Source organism: Salmo trutta, unplaced genomic scaffold (assembly GCF_901001165.1).
Source record: "Salmo trutta unplaced genomic scaffold, fSalTru1.1, whole genome shotgun sequence".
Classification (NCBI taxonomy): domain Eukaryota; kingdom Metazoa; phylum Chordata; class Actinopteri; order Salmoniformes; family Salmonidae; genus Salmo; species Salmo trutta.
This window is the reverse complement of record NW_021823073.1, coordinates 1,924,468-1,941,073: the sequence shown is the minus strand read 5'-3', so window position 1 is coordinate 1,941,073 and position 16,606 is coordinate 1,924,468. Positions and strand designations below refer to the sequence as shown.

General features: G+C 43.8%; 1 pseudogene; it reads left to right on the top strand.

Annotated features, from left to right (window-relative positions):
• Positions 1 to 16,606, top strand: part of LOC115188703 (E3 ubiquitin-protein ligase HECW2-like) — a 43,333-nt pseudogene that overhangs the window by 22,378 nt on the left and 4,349 nt on the right.

The window sequence follows — 16,606 nt, the reverse complement described above, 5'->3', positions numbered from 1 at the left end:
ACCTGGGTAATAACATCTGTTGTGTATACTAGGACCTGGGTAATAACCATCTGTTGTGTATACTAGGACCTGGGTAATACATCTGTGTGTTATACTAGGACCTGGGTAATACCATCTGTTGTGTATACTAGGACCTGGGTAATACCATCTGTTGTCTATACTAGACCTGGGTAATACCATCTGTTGTGTATACTAGGACCTGGGTAATACCATCTGTTGTGTATACTAGGACCTGGGTAATACATCTGTTGTGTATACTAGGACCTGGGTAATACCATCTGTTGTGTATACTAGGACCTGGGTAATACATCTGTTGTGTATACTAGGACCTGGGTAATACATCTGTTGTCTATACTAGGACCTGGGTAATAACATCTGTTGTGTATACTAGGACCTGGGTAATACATCTGTTGTCTATACTAGGACCTGGGTAATAACATCTGTTGTGTATACTAGGACCTGGGTAATACCATCTGTTGTGTATACTAGGACCTGGGTAATACCATCTGTTGTGTATACTAGGACCTGGGTAATACCATCTGTTGTATACTAGGACCTGGGTAATAACATCTGTTGTGTATACTAGGACCTGGGTAATACATCTGTTGTATACTAGGACCTGGGTAATACCATCTGTTGTGTATACTAGGACCTGGGTAATACATCTGTTGTGTATACTAGGACCTGGGTAATAACATCTGTTGTGTATACTAGGACCTGGGTAATACATCTGTTGTGTATACTAGGACCTGGGTAATACCATCTGTTGTCTATACTAGGACCTGGGTAATACCATCTGTTGTCTATACTAGGACCTGGGTAATACCATCTGTTGTGCTATACTAGGACCTGGGTAATACCATCTGTTGTGTATACTTAGGACCTGGGTAATAACATCTGTTGTGTATACTAGGACCTGGGTAATACCATCTGTTGTTGTATACTAGGACCTGGGTAATACCATCTGTTGTGTATACTAGGACCTGGGTAAATACCATCTGTTGTGTATACTAGGACCTGGGTAATACCATCTGTTGTCTATACTAGGACCTGGGTATAACATCTGTTGTGTATACTAGGACCTGGGTAATACCATCTGTTGTCTATACTAGGACCTGGGTAATAACATCTGTTGTGTATACTAGGACCTGGGTAATACCATCTGTTTGTCTATACTAGGACCTGGGTAATACCATCTGTTGTCTATACTAGGACCTGGGTAATACCATATGTTGTGTATACTAGGACCTGGGTAATACCATCTGTTGTGTATACTAGGACCTGGGTAATAACATCTGTTGTGTATACTAGGACCTGGGTAAATACCATCTGTTGTGTATACTAGGACCTGGGTAATAACATCTGTTGTCTATACTAGGACCTGGGTAATACCATCTGTTGTCTATACTAGGACCTGGGTAATAACATCTGTTGTGTATACTAGGACCTGGGTAATAACATCTGTTGTCTATACTAGGACCTGGGTAATAACATCTGTTGTCTATACTAGGACCTGGGTAATACCATCTGTTGTCTATACTAGGACCTGGGTAATACCATTGTCACTGGGTAAGCCATCTGTGTTTTATACTAGGACCTGGTAATACCATCTGTTGTCTTACTAGGACCTGGGTAATACCATATGTTGTGTATACTAGGACCTGGGTAATACCATCTGTTGTCTATACTAGGACCTGGGTAATACCATCTGTTGTGTATACTAGGACCTGGGTAATACCATCTATTTGTTATACTAGGACCTGGGTATACCATATGTGTGTATACTAGGACCCTGGGTAATACCATCTGTTGTGTATACTAGGACCTGGGTAATAACATCTGTTGTCTATACTAGGACCTGGGTAATACCATCTGTTGTGTATACTAGGACCTGGGTAATACCATCTGTTGTGTATACTAGGACCTGGGTAATAACATCTGTTGTGTATACTAGGACCTGGGTAATAACATCTGTTGTCTATACTAGGACCTGGGTAATACCATCTGTTGTGTATACTAGGACCTGGGTAATACCATCTGTTGTGTATACTAGGACCTGGGTAATACCATCTGTTGTCTATACTAGGACCTGGGTAATACCATCTGTTGTGTATACTAGGACCTGGGTAATACCATATGTTGTCTATACTAGGACCTGGGTAATACCATATGTTGTGTATACTAGGACCTGGGTAATACCATCTGTTGTCTATACTAGGACCTGGGTAATACCATCTGTTGTGTATACTAGGACCTGGGTAATACCATCTGTTGTGTATACTAGGACCTGGGTAATAACATCTGTTGTGTATACTAGGACCTGGGTAATACCATCTGTTGTCTATACTAGGACCTGGGTAATACCATCTGTTGTGTATACTAGGACCTGGGTAATAACATCTGTTGTGTATACTAGGACCTGGGTAATACCATATGTTGTGTATACTAGGACCTGGGTAATAACATCTGTTGTGTATACTAGGACCTGGGTAATACCATCTGTTGTGTATACTAGGACCTGGGTAATACCATCTGTTGTCTATACTAGGACCTGGGTAATACCATCTGTTGTGTATACTAGGACCTGGTAATACCATCTGTTGTGTATACTAGGACCTGGGTAATACCATCTGTTGTGTATACTAGGACCTGGGTAATACCATCTGTTGTCTATACTAGGACCTGGGTAATACCATCTGTGTGTATACTAGGACCTGGGTAATACCATCTTGTGTATACTAGGACCTGGGTAATACCATCTTGTTGTCTATACTAGGCACCTGGGTAATACATCTGTTGTGTATACTAGGACCTGGGTAATACCCATCTGTTGTCTATAACTAGGACCTGGGTAATACCATCTGTTGTTTATACTAGGACCTGGGTAATAACATCTGTGTCTATACTAGGACCTGGGTAATAACATCTGTTGTCTATACTAGGACCTGGGTAATAACATCTGTTGTCTATACTAGGACCTGGGTAATACCATCTGTTGTCTATACTAGGACCTGGGTAATAACATATGTTGTCTATACTAGGACCTGGGTAATATCATCTGTTGTGTATACTAGGACCTGGGTAATATCATCTGTTGTGTATACTAGGACCTGGGTAATAACATCTGTTGTCTATACTAGGACCTGGGTAATACCATCTGTTGTGTATACTAGGACCTGGGTAATAACATCTGTTGTCTATAACTGGACCTGGGTAATACCATCGTCTATTACTAGGACCTGGGTAAATACCATTCTGTATGTGTATACTAGGACCTGGGTAATACCAATCTGTTGTGTATACTAGGACCTGGGTAATACCATCTGTTGTCTATACTAGGACCTGGGTAATAACATCTGTTGTGTATACTAGGACCTGGGTAATACCATCTGTTGTGTATATGGCACCTGGGTAATAACATCTGTTGTCTATACTAGGACCTGGGTAATAACCATCTGTTGTCTATACTAGGACCTGGGTAATAACATCTGTTGTCTATACTAGGACCTGGGTAATAACCATCTGTTGTCTATACTAGGACCTGGGTAATAACATCTGTTGTCTATACTAGGACCTGGGTAATACCATCTGTTGTCTATACTAGGACCTGGGTAATAACATCTGTTGTCTATACTAGGACCTGGGTAATACCATCTGTTGTCTATACTAGGACCTGGGTAATACCATCTGTTGTCTATACTAGGACCTGGGTAATACCATCTGTTGTGTATACTAGGACCTGGTAATACCATCTGTTGTGTATACTAGGCCTGGGTAATACCATCTGTTGTGTATACTAGGACCTGGGTAATACATATACTAGGACCTGGGTAATACCAGCTGTTGTGTATACTAGGACCTGGGTAATACCATCTGTTGTCTATACTAGGACCTGGTAATACCATCTGTTGTCTATACTAGGACCTGGGTAATAACATATGTTGTGTATACTAGGACCGGGGTAATACCATCTGTGTGTCTATACTAGGACCTGGGTAATAACATCTGTTGTGTATACTAGGACCTGGGTAATAACATCTGTTGGTGTATACTAGACCTGGGTAATAACAATCTGTTGTGTATACTAGACCTGGGTAATACCATCTGTTTGTCAATACTAGGACCTGGGTAATACCATCTGTTGTGTATACTAGGACCTGGGTAATAACATCTGTTGTGTATACTAGGACCTGGGTAATACCATCTGTTGTGTATACTAGGACCTGGGTAATACCATCTGTTGTCTATACTAGGACCGGGGTAATACCATCTGTTGTGTATACTAGGACCTGGTTATACCATCTGTTGTGTATACTAGGACCTGGGTAATACCATCTGTTGTCTATACTAGGACCTGGGTAATACCATCTGTTGTGTATACTAGGACCTGGGGTAATACCATCTGTTGTCTATACTAGGACCTGGGTAATACCATCTGTTGTGTATACTAGGACCTGGGTAATAACATCTGTTGTCTATACTAGGACCTGGGTAATAACATCTGTTGTCTATACTAGGACCTGGGTAATAACATCTGTTGTCTATACTAGGACCTGGGTAATACCATCTGTTGTCTATACTAGGACCTGGGTAATAACATATGTTGTCTATACTAGGACCTGGGTAATATCATCTGTTGTGTATACTAGGACCTGGGTAATATCATCTGTTGTGTATACTAGGACCTGGGTAATAACATCTGTTGTCTATACTAGGACCTGGGTAATACCATCTGTTGTGTATACTAGGACCTGGGTAATAACATCTGTTGTCTATACTAGGACCTGGGTAATACCATCTGTCTATACTAGGACCTGGGTAATACCATCTGTTGTGTATACTAGGACCTGGGTAATACCATCTGTTGTGTATACTAGGACCTGGGTAATACCATCTGTTGTCTATACTAGGACCTGGGTAATACCATCTGTTGTGTATACTAGGACCTGGGTAATACCATCTGTTGTGTATACTGGCACCTGGGTAATAACATCTGTTGTCTATACTAGGACCTGGGTAATACCATCTGTTGTCTATACTAGGACCTGGGTAATAACATCTGTTGTCTATACTAGGACCTGGGTAATACCATCTGTTGTCTATACTAGGACCTGGGTAATAACATCTGTTGTCTATACTAGGACCTGGGTAATACCATCTGTTGTCTATACTAGGACCTGGGTAATAACATCTGTTGTCTATACTAGGACCTGGGTAATACCATCTGTTGTCTATACTAGGACCTGGGTAATACCATCTGTTGTCTATACTAGGACCTGGGTAATACCATCTGTTGTGTATACTAGGACCTGGGTAATACCATCTGTTGTGTATACTAGGACCTTGGTAATACCATCTGTTGTCTATACTAGGACCTGGGTAATACCATCTGTTGTGTATACTAGGACCTGGGGTAATACCATCTGTTGTCTATACTAGGACCTGGGTAATACCATCTGTGTCTATACTAGGACCTGGGTAATAACATATGTTGTGTATACAGGACCTGGGTTAATACCATCTGTTGTCTATACTAGGCCTGGGTAATAACATCTGTTGTGTATACTAGGACCTGGGTAATAACATCTGTTGTGTATACTAGGACCTGGGTAATAACATCTGTTGTGTATACTAGGACCTGGGTAATACCATCTGTTGTCAATACTAGGACCTGGGTAATACCATCTGTTGTGTATACTAGGACCTGGGTAATAACATCTGTTGTGTATACTAGGACCTGGGTAATAACATCTGTTGTCTATACTAGGACCTGGGTAATACCATCTGTTGTCTATACTAGGACCTGGGTAATACCATCTGTTGTGTATTACTAGGACCTGGGTATCTTTTAGGACCCTGGGTAAATCACCATATGTTGTCTATACTAGGACCTGGGTAATACCATCTGTTGTGTATACTAGGACCTGGTAATAACATATGTTTGTGTATACTAGACCTGGGTAATAACATCTGTTGTGTATACTAGACCTGGGTAATACCATCTGTTGTCTATACTAGGACCTGGGGTAATACCATCTGTTGTGTATACTAGGACCTGGGTAATACCATCTGTTGTGTATACTAGGACCTGGGTAATACCATCTGTTGTGTATACTAGGACCTGGGTAATAACATCTGTTGTGTATACTAGGACCTGGGTAATACCATCTGTTGTGTATACTAGGACCTGGGTTATACCATCTGTTGTGTATACTAGGACCTGGGTAATACCATCTGTTGTCTATACTAGGACCTGGGTAATAACATCTGTTGTGTATACTAGGACCTGGGTAATACCATCTGTTGTCTATACTAGGACCTGGGTAATAACATCTGTTGTGTATACTAGGACCTGGGTAATACCATCTGTTGTCTATACTAGGACCTGGGTAATACCATCTGTTGTGTATACTAGGACCTGGTAATACCATCTGTTGTGTATACTAGGACCTGGGTAATAACATCTGTTGTGTATACTAGGACCTGGGTAATACCATCTGTTGTGTATACTAGGACCTGGGTAATACATCTGTTGTCTATACTAGGACCTGGGTAATACCATCTGTTTGTCTATACTAGGACCTGGGTAATACCATCTGTTGTGTATACTAGGACCTGGGTAATACCATCTGTTGTGTATACTAGGACCTGGGTAATACCATCTGTTGTGTATACTAGGACCTGGGTAATACCATCTGTTGTGTATACTAGGACCTGGGTAATACCATCTGTTGTGTATACTAGGACCTGGGTAATACCATCTGTTGTCTATACTAGGACCTGGGTAATAACATCTGTTGTGTATACTAGGACCTGGGTAATACCATCTGTTGTCTATACTAGGACCTGGGTAATAACATCTGTTGTGTATACTAGGACCTGGTAATACCATCTGTTGTGTATACTAGGACCTGGGTAATACCATCTGTTGTGTATACTAGGACCTGGGTAATACCATCTGTTGTGTATACTAGGACCTGGGTAATACCATCTGTTGTCTATACTAGGACCTGGGTAATAACATCTGTTGTGTATACTAGGACCTGGGTAATACCATCTGTTGTCTATACTAGGACCTGGGTAATACCATCTGTTGTGTATACTAGGACCTGGGTAATACATCTGTTGTGTATACTAGGACCTGGGTAATACCATCTGTTGTGTATACTAGGACCTGGGTAATACCATCTGTTGTCTATCTAGGACCTGGGGTAATACCATCTGTTGTCTATACTAGGACCTGGGTAATACCATCTGTTGTCTATACTAGGACCTGGGTAATACCATCTGTTGTGTATACTAGGACCTGGGTAATACCATCTGTTGTGTATACTAGGACCTGGGTAATACATCTGTTGTGTATACTAGGACCTGGGTAATACCATCTGTTGTGTATACTAGGACCTGGTAATACCATCTGTTGTGTATACTAGGACCTGGGTAATACCATCTGTTGTGTATACTAGGACCTGGGTAATACCATCTGTTGTCTATACTAGGACCTGGGTAATAACATCTGTTGTGTATACTAGGACCTGGGTAATACCATCTGTTGTCTATACTAGGACCTGGGTAATAACATCTGTTGTGTATACTAGGACCTGGGTAATACCATCTGTTGTCTATACTAGGACCTGGGTAATACCATCTGTTGTCTATACTAGGACCTGGGTAATACCATATGTTGTGTATACTAGGACCTGGGTAATACCATCTGTTGTGTATACTAGGACCTGGGTAATAACATCTGTTGTGTATACTAGGACCTGGGTAATACCATCTGTTGTGTATACTAGGACCTGGGTAATAACATCTGTTGTCTATACTAGGACCTGGGTAATACCATCTGTTGTCTATACTAGGACCTGGGTAATAACATCTGTTGTGTATACTAGGACCTGGGTAATAACATCTGTTGTCTATACTAGGACCTGGGTAATAACATCTGTTGTCTATACTAGGACCTGGGTAATACCATCTGTTGTCTATACTAGGACCTGGGTAATACCATCTGTCGTGTATACTAGGACCTGGGTAATACCATCTGTTGTCTATACTAGGACCTGGGTAATAACATCTGTTGTGTATACTAGGACCTGGGTAATAACATCTGTTGTCTATACTAGGACCTGGGTAATACCATCTGTTGTCTATACTAGGACCTGGGTAATACCATCTATTGTGTATACTAGGACCTGGGTAATACCATATGTTGTGTATACTAGGACCTGGGTAATACCATCTGTTGTGTATACTAGGACCTGGGTAATACCATATGTTGTGTATACTAGGACCTGGGTAATACCATATGTTGTGTATACTAGGACCTGGGTAATACCATATGTTGTGTATACTAGGACCTGGGTAATAACATCTGTTGTGTATACTAGGACCTGGGTAATAACATCTGTTGTCTATACTAGGACCTGGGTAATAACATCTGTTGTGTATACTAGGACCTGGGTAATAACATCTGTTGTCTATACTAGGACCTGGGTAATAACATCTTGTGTATACTAGGACCTGGGTAATAACATCTGTTGTGTATACTAGGACCTGGGTAATACCATCTGTTGTCTATACTAGGACCTGGGTAATACCATCTGTTGTGTATACTAGGACCTGGGTAATAACATATGTTGTGTATACTAGGACCTGGGTAATAACAACTGTTGTCTATACTAGGACCTGGGTAATACCATCTGTTGTGTATACTAGGACCTGGGTAATACCATCTGTTTTCTATACTAGGACCTGGGTAATAACATCTGTTGTGTATACTAGGACCTGGGTAATAACATCTGTTGTGTATACTAGGACCTGGGTAATACCATCTGTTGTCTATACTAGGACCTGGGTAATAACATCTGTTGTGTATACTAGGACCTGGGTAATAACATCTGTTGTGTATACTAGGACCTGGGTAATACCATCTGTTGTCTATACTAGGACCTGGGTAATAACATCTGTTGTGTATACTAGGACCTGGGTAATAACATCTGTTGTGTATACTAGGACCTGGGTAATACCATCTGTTGTGTATACTAGGACCTGGGTAATACCATCTGTTGTGTATACTAGGACCTGGGTAATACCATCTGTTGTGTATACTAGGACCTGGGTAATACCATATGTTGTGTATACTAGGACCTGGGTATCCTAAGTATCTTCTCTCTCTCCTTCCCTGTACAGGTTCCGTTTCAGCGGGCGTATCCTGGGCCTGGCTCTGATCCACCAATACCTACTGGATGCCTTCTTCACTAGACCCTTCTATAAGGGCCTGCTGCGCATGTACGTATCCACCACCTGGACTGTCTAATTCTAGCTATACACCAGGGGTATTCAACTCTTACCCTACAAGGTCCAGCGCCTGCTACTTTTCTGTTCTACATGATCGTTAATTGCACACACCTGGTGTCCCAGGTCTAAATCAGTCCCTGATTACAGGGGAACACAGCTGTGGAACAGGCTTTTAGGTCCAGTGTTGAATATAGGGCTTTACACTATATAACTAGAGAGTATTTTTCTGATGTTTTAAGACTGTACCAGACATGTGGTTATGTAGATTAGTAGAGTTAACTGACCTCCTGCCTAAATCCATTCTACTCTACTCTACTCTATTCTACTCTATTCTGCTCTACTCTGTTCTACTCTGTTATACACTACTCTGCTCCACTCTGCTCTGCTCCACTCTGCTCTATTATACTATATTCTACTCTGCTCTGCTCTGCTCTACTCTATTTTACTCCACTCTGCTCTACTCTGCTCTACTCTGCTCTACTCTACTCTACTATTCTATAGCCTATGTGAGCTGAGTGATCTGGAGTATCTGGATGAGGAATTCCACCAGAGTCTCCAGTGGATGAAGGACAACGACATCGAGGACATGTTGGACCTCACCTTCACTGTCAATGAGGAGGTGTTCGGACAGGTGTGTGTGTGTGTGTGTGTGTGTGTGTGTGTGTGTGTGTGTGTGTGTGTGTGTGTGTGTGTGTGTGTGTGTGTGTGTGTGTGTGTGTGTGAGAGAGATATAAAGTGTGTGTGTGTGTGTGTGTGTGTGTGTGTGTGTGTGTGTGTGTGTGTGTGTGTGTGTGTGTGTGATATAATGTGTGTGTGTGATATAATGTGTGTGTGTGAGATAGATATAATGTGTATATATGTGTATGTACTGTGTGTGTGTAGATCACAGAGAGAGAGCTGAAGCCGGGCGGGGCCAACATCCCAGTGACAGAGAAGAATAAGAAGGAGTACATTGAGCGCATGGTGAAGTGGCGTATTGAGAGAGGAGTGGTTCAACAGACAGAGAGTCTGGTCCGGGGCTTCTATGAGGTACGATCTAGAACAAGGACTTTCTGAATCAAATATCTCCTGATACAGATTCTGATAAAGGTAGACTCAGCAGTATCATCATACACACTGGGGCAACTTCCTGCTCACAGACATCAACAACAACTGAATTCAAATTGGGCAAGATGTATCTAAAGGCTGTAGTGTGGCTGAATGTAATATGAAGACTGTATAATGGGATTGAGTTTGTTGTTGTTGTGTTTGTAATAATAATACATGCCATTTAACAGACTGTTTTATCCAAAGCGACTTCCAGTCATGCGTGTATACATTTTACATATGGGTGGTGCTGGGAATCTAACCCAGCACCGTTACCAGCACCAGCCTCTACCAACTGAGATACAAAGGTTGTGGTCATGGTTTGTAGCCTGTATGCCCTGTGCTGTGTCATGCAGGTGGTGGATTCCAGGCTGGTGTCAGTGTTTGATGCCAGGGAGCTGGAGCTGGTGATAGCTGGCACCGCTGAGATAGACCTGGTAGACTGGAGGAGCAACACCGATTACAGAGGAGGTATGAACAGGGGGGGAGACTGGAGGAGCAACACAGATTACAGAGGAGGTATGAACAGGGGGGAGACTGGAGGAGCAACACAGATTACAGAGGAGGTATGAACAGGGGGGAGACTGGAGGAGCAACACAGATTACAGAGGAGGTATGAACAGGGGGGTAGACTGGAGGAGCAACACAGATTACAGAGGAGGTATGAACAGGGGGGAGACTGGAGGAGCAACACAGATTACAGAGGAGGTATGAACAGGGGGGTAGACTGGAGGAGCAACACAGATTACAGAGGAGGTATGAACAGGGGGGTAGACTGGAGGAGCAACACAGATTACAGAGGAGGTATGAACAGGGGGGAGACTGGAGGAGCAACACAGATTACAGAGGAGGTATGAACAGGGGGCAGACTGGAGGAGCAACACAAATTACAGAGGAGGTATGAACAGGGGGGTAGACTGGAGGAGCAACACGGATTACAGAGGAGGTATGAACAGGGGGGGAGACTGGAGGAGCAACACAGATTAGAGGAGGTATGAACAGGGGGGAGACTGGAGGAGCAACACAGATTACAGAGGAGGTATGAACAGGGGGGGAGACTGGAGGAGCAACACAGATTACAGAGGAGGTATGAACAGGGGGGAGACTGGAGGAGCAACACAGATTACAGAGGAGGTATGAACAGGGGGGCAGACTGGAGGAGCAACACAGATTACAGAGGAGGTATGAACAGGGGGCAGACTGGAGGAGCAACACAGATTACAGAGGAGGTATGAACAGGGGGGCAGACTGGAGGAGCAACACAGATTACAGAGGAGGTATGAACAGGGGGGTAGACTGGAGGAGCAACACAGATTACAGAGGAGGTATGAACAGGGGGTAGACTGGAGGAGCAACACAGATTACAGAGGAGGTATGAACAGGGGGAGACTGGAGGAGCAACACAGATTACAGAGGAGGTATGAACAGGGGGAGACTGGAGGAGCAACACAGATTACAGAGGAGGTATGAACAGGGGGGAGACTGGAGGAGCAACACAGATTACAGAGGAGGTATGAACAGGGGGGTAGACTGGAGGAGCAACACAGATTACAGAGGAGGTATGAACAGGGGGGAGACTGGAGGAGCAACACAGATTACAGAGGAGGTATGAACAGGGGGGAGACTGGAGGAGCAACACAGATTACAGAGGAGGTATGAACAGGGGGTAGACTGGAGGAGCAACACAGATTACAGAGGAGGTATGAACAGGGGGGTAGACTGGAGGAGCAACACAGATTACAGAGGAGGTATGAACAGGGGGCAGACTGGAGGAGCAACACAGATTACAGAGGAGGTATGAACAGGGGGGAGACTGGAGGAGCAACACAGATTACAGAGGAGGTATGAACAGGGGGGGAGACTGGAGGAGCAACACAGATTACAGAGGAGGTATGAACAGGGGGGTAGACTGGAGGAGCAACACAGATTACAGAGGAGGTATGAACAGGGGGTAGACTGGAGGAGCAACACAGATTACAGAGGAGGTATGAACAGGGGGGAGACTGGAGGAGCAACACAGATTACAGAGGAGGTATGAACAGGGGGGCAGACTGGAGGAGCAACACAGATTACAGAGGAGGTATGAACAGGGGGGTAGACTGGAGGAGCAACACAGATTACAGAGGAGGTATGAACAGGGGGGAGAGGAAGAGACCGGGAGCCAAAATGACACCCTATTCCCTATATAGTGCACAGCTCTTGTCAAAGGTAGTGCACTATGTAGGGAATAGGGTGCCATTTAAGACAAAGACAATAACTTTGTGTATTGCACCTTTCATAATGTCATTTTGAGCTGCTGTCTAGGTCTCAGGCAGCAGTAAAGATAGTCTTGTTCCATTCAGATGTAGAAGGAAATGTTTTTAAATGCCTTTCCAATTAGGAAGAGCTGTTACAGAAATAAGTGTATATAACAGTATGCTCTAGCTAGCTGTCTGGTTGAACAGCTGAAGTAACTAGGCCTACCAGAGAGAAAGGCCAGTATATAACAGTATGCTCTAGCTAGCTGTCTGGTTGAACAGCTGAAGTAACTAGGCCTACCAGAGAGAAAGGCCAGTATATAACAGTATACTCTAGCTAGCTGTCTGGTTGAACAGCTGAAGTAACTAGGTCTACCAGAGAGAAAGGCCAGTATATAACAGTATACCCTAGCTAGCTGTCTGGTTGAACAGCTGAAGTAACTAGGTCTACCAGAGAGAAAGGCCAGTATATAACAGTATACTCTAGCTAGCTGTCTGGTTGAACAGCTGAAGTAACTAGGCCTACCAGAGAGAAAGGCCAGTATATAACAGTATACTCTAGCTAGCTGTCTGGTTGAACAGCTGAAGTAACTAGGACTACCAGAGAGAAAGGCCAGTATATAACAGTATACCCTAGCTAGCTGTCTGGTTGAACAGCTGAAGTAACTAGGCCTACCAGAGAGAAAGGCCAGTATATAACAGTATACCCTAGCTAGCTGTCTGGTTGAACAGCTGAAGTAACTAGGTCTACCAGAGAGAAAGGCCAGTATATAACAGTATACTCTAGCTAGCTGTCTGGTTGAACAGCTGAAGTAGCTAGGTCTACCAGAGAGAAAGGCCAGTATATAACAGTATGCTCTAGCTAGCTGTCTGGTTGAACAGCTGAAGTAGCTAGGCCTACCAGAGAGAAAGGCCAGTATATAACAGTATACCCTAGCTAGCTGTCTGGTTGAACAGCTGAAGTAACTAGGTCTACCAGAGAGAAAGGCCAGTATATAACAGTATACCCTAGCTAGCTGTCTGGTTGAACAGCTGAAGTAACTAGGCCTACCAGAGAGAAAGGCCAGTATATAACAGTATACCCTAGCTAGCTGTCTGGTTGAACAGCTGAAGTAACTAGGTCTACCAGAGAGAAAGGCCAGTATATAACAGTATGCTCTAGCTAGCTGTCTGGTTGAACAGCTGAAGTAACTAGGCCTACCAGAGAGAAAGGCCAGTATATAACAGTATACCCTAGCTAGCTGTCTGGTTGAACAGCTGAAGTAACTAGGTCTACCAGAGAGAAAGGCCAGTATATAACAGTTGACCCTAGCTAGCTGTCTGGTTGAACAGCTGAAGTAACTAGGCCTACCAGAGAGAAAGGCCAGTATATAACAGTATACCCTAGCTAGCTGTCTGGTTGAACAGCTGAAGTAACTAGGCCTACCAGAGAGAAAGGCCAGTATATAACAGTATACCCTAGCTAGCTGTCTGGTTGAACAGCTGAAGTAACTAGGTCTACCAGAGAGAAAGGCCAGTATATAACAGTATACTCTAGCTAGCTGTCTGGTTGAACAGCTGAAGTAGCTAGGCCTACCAGAGTGAAAGGCCAGTATATAACAGTATACCCTAGCTAGCTGTCTGGTTGAACAGCTGAAGTAACTAGGTCTACCAGAGAGAAAGGCCAGTATATAACAGTATACCCTAGCTAGCTGTCTGGTTGAACAGCTGAAGTAACTAGGCCTACCAGAGAGAAAGGCCAGTATATAACAGTATACCCTAGCTAGCTGTCTGGTTGAACAGCTGAAGTAACTAGGTCTACCAGAGAGAAAGGCCAGTATATAACAGTATACTCTAGCTAGCTGTCTGGTTGAACAGCTGAAGTAGCTAGGCCTACCAGAGTGAAAGGCCAGTATATAACAGTATACCCTAGCTAGCTGTCTGGTTGAACAGCTGAAGTAACTAGGCCTACCAGAGAGAAAGGCCAGGCTGCTGAGTGACTCATGTCTGTCTGTCTGTCTTCCTGCCTCCCTCAGGTTACCATGACAACCACATAGTGATCCGTTGGTTCTGGGCGGCGGTGGAGAGGTTCAACAACGAGCAGAGACTCAGGCTGCTACAGGTGGGGGTGCACACACACACACACATACAAACAAACACACACACACACACACACACACATGCAAACAAAAACACACACACACACACACACACATACAAATAAACACACACACACACACACAAACAAACAACACATATACAGATATACAAACACACACACATATAGAAACAAACACACACACATACACATACACACACACACATAGACATACAAACACACACGCACACACAGTGAGTAACAGCGACCTTCTTCTTTCTGCTCTGTTAGTTTGTGACGGGTACCTCCAGTATTCCCTACGAGGGTTTTGCCTCTCTCCGAGGCAGCAACGGACCCCGCAGGTTTTGTGTGGAGAAATGGGGCAAAGTTACCTCTCTACCCAGGTAAACTACTGTGCTGACTTCACTTGTAAGGCCAAGGGAACTGACTTTACTTGTAAGGCCAAGGGAACTGACTTCACTTGTAAGGCTAAGGGAACTGACTTCACTTGTAAGGCTAAAGGAACTGACTTCACTTGTAAGGCTAAGGGAACTGACTTCACTTGCAAGGCCAAGGAACCTGACTTCACTTGTAACGCTAAAGGAACTGACTTCACTTGTATGGCTAAAGGAACTGACTTCACTTGTATGGCTAAAGGAACTGACTTCACTTGTAAGGCCAAGGGAACTGACTTCCCTTGTAAGGCCAAGGGAACTGACTTCACTTGTAAGGCTAAGTGAACTGACTTCACTTGTAAGGCTAAGGGAACTGACTTCACTTGTGAGGCTAAGGGAACTGACTTCACTTGTAAGGCTAAAGGAACTGACTTCACTTGTAAGGCTAAGGGAACTGACTTCACTTGCAAGGCCAAGGAACCTGACTTCACTTGTAACGCTAAAGGAACTGACTTCACTTGTATGGCTAAAGGAACTGACTTCACTTGTGAGGCTAAGGGAACTGACTTCACTTGTAAGGCCAAGGGAACTGACTTCACTTGTAAGGCCAAGGGAGCTGACTTCACTTGTAAGGCCAAGGGAACTGACTTCACTTGTAAGGCCAAGGAACCTGACTTCACTTGTAACGCTAAAGGAACTGACTTCACTTGTATGGCTAAAGGAACTGACTTCACTTGTAAGGCCAAGGGAACTGACTTCACTTGTGAGGCTAAGGGAACTGACTTCACTTCTGAGGCTAAGGGAACTGACTTCACTTGTGAGGCCAAGGGAACTAACTTCACTTGTAAGGCCAAGGAACCTGACTTCACTTGTGAGGCTAAGGAAACTAACTTCACTTGTGAGGCTAAGGGAACTGACTTCACTTGTAAGGCTAAAGGAACTGACTTCACTTGTGAGGCTAAGGGAACTGACTTCACTTGTGAGGCCAAGGGAACTAACTTCACTTGTAAGGCCAAGGAACCTGACTTCACTTGTGAGGCTAAGGAAACTAACTTCACTTGTGAGGCTAAGGGAACTGACTTCACTTGTAAGGCTAAAGGAACTGACTTCACTTGTGAGGCTAAGGGAACTGACTTCACTTGTGAGGCCAAGGGAACTGACTTCACTTGTGAGGCTAAGGGAACTGACTTCACTTGTGAGGCTAAGGGAATTGACTTCACTTGTGAGGCTAGGGGAACTGACTTCACTTGTGAGGCTAAGGGAACTGACTTCACTTGTGAGGCTAAGGGAACTGACTTCACTTGTGAGGCTAAGGGAACTGACTTCACTTGTGAGGCTAAGGGAACTGACTTCACTTGTGAGGCTAAAGGAACTAACTTCACTTGTGAGGCTAAGGGAACTGACTTCACTTGTGAGGCTAAGGGAACTGACTTCACTTGTGAGGCTAAGGGAACTGACTTCACTTGTAAGGCTAAAGGAACTAACTTCACTTGTGAGGCTACGTGAACTCA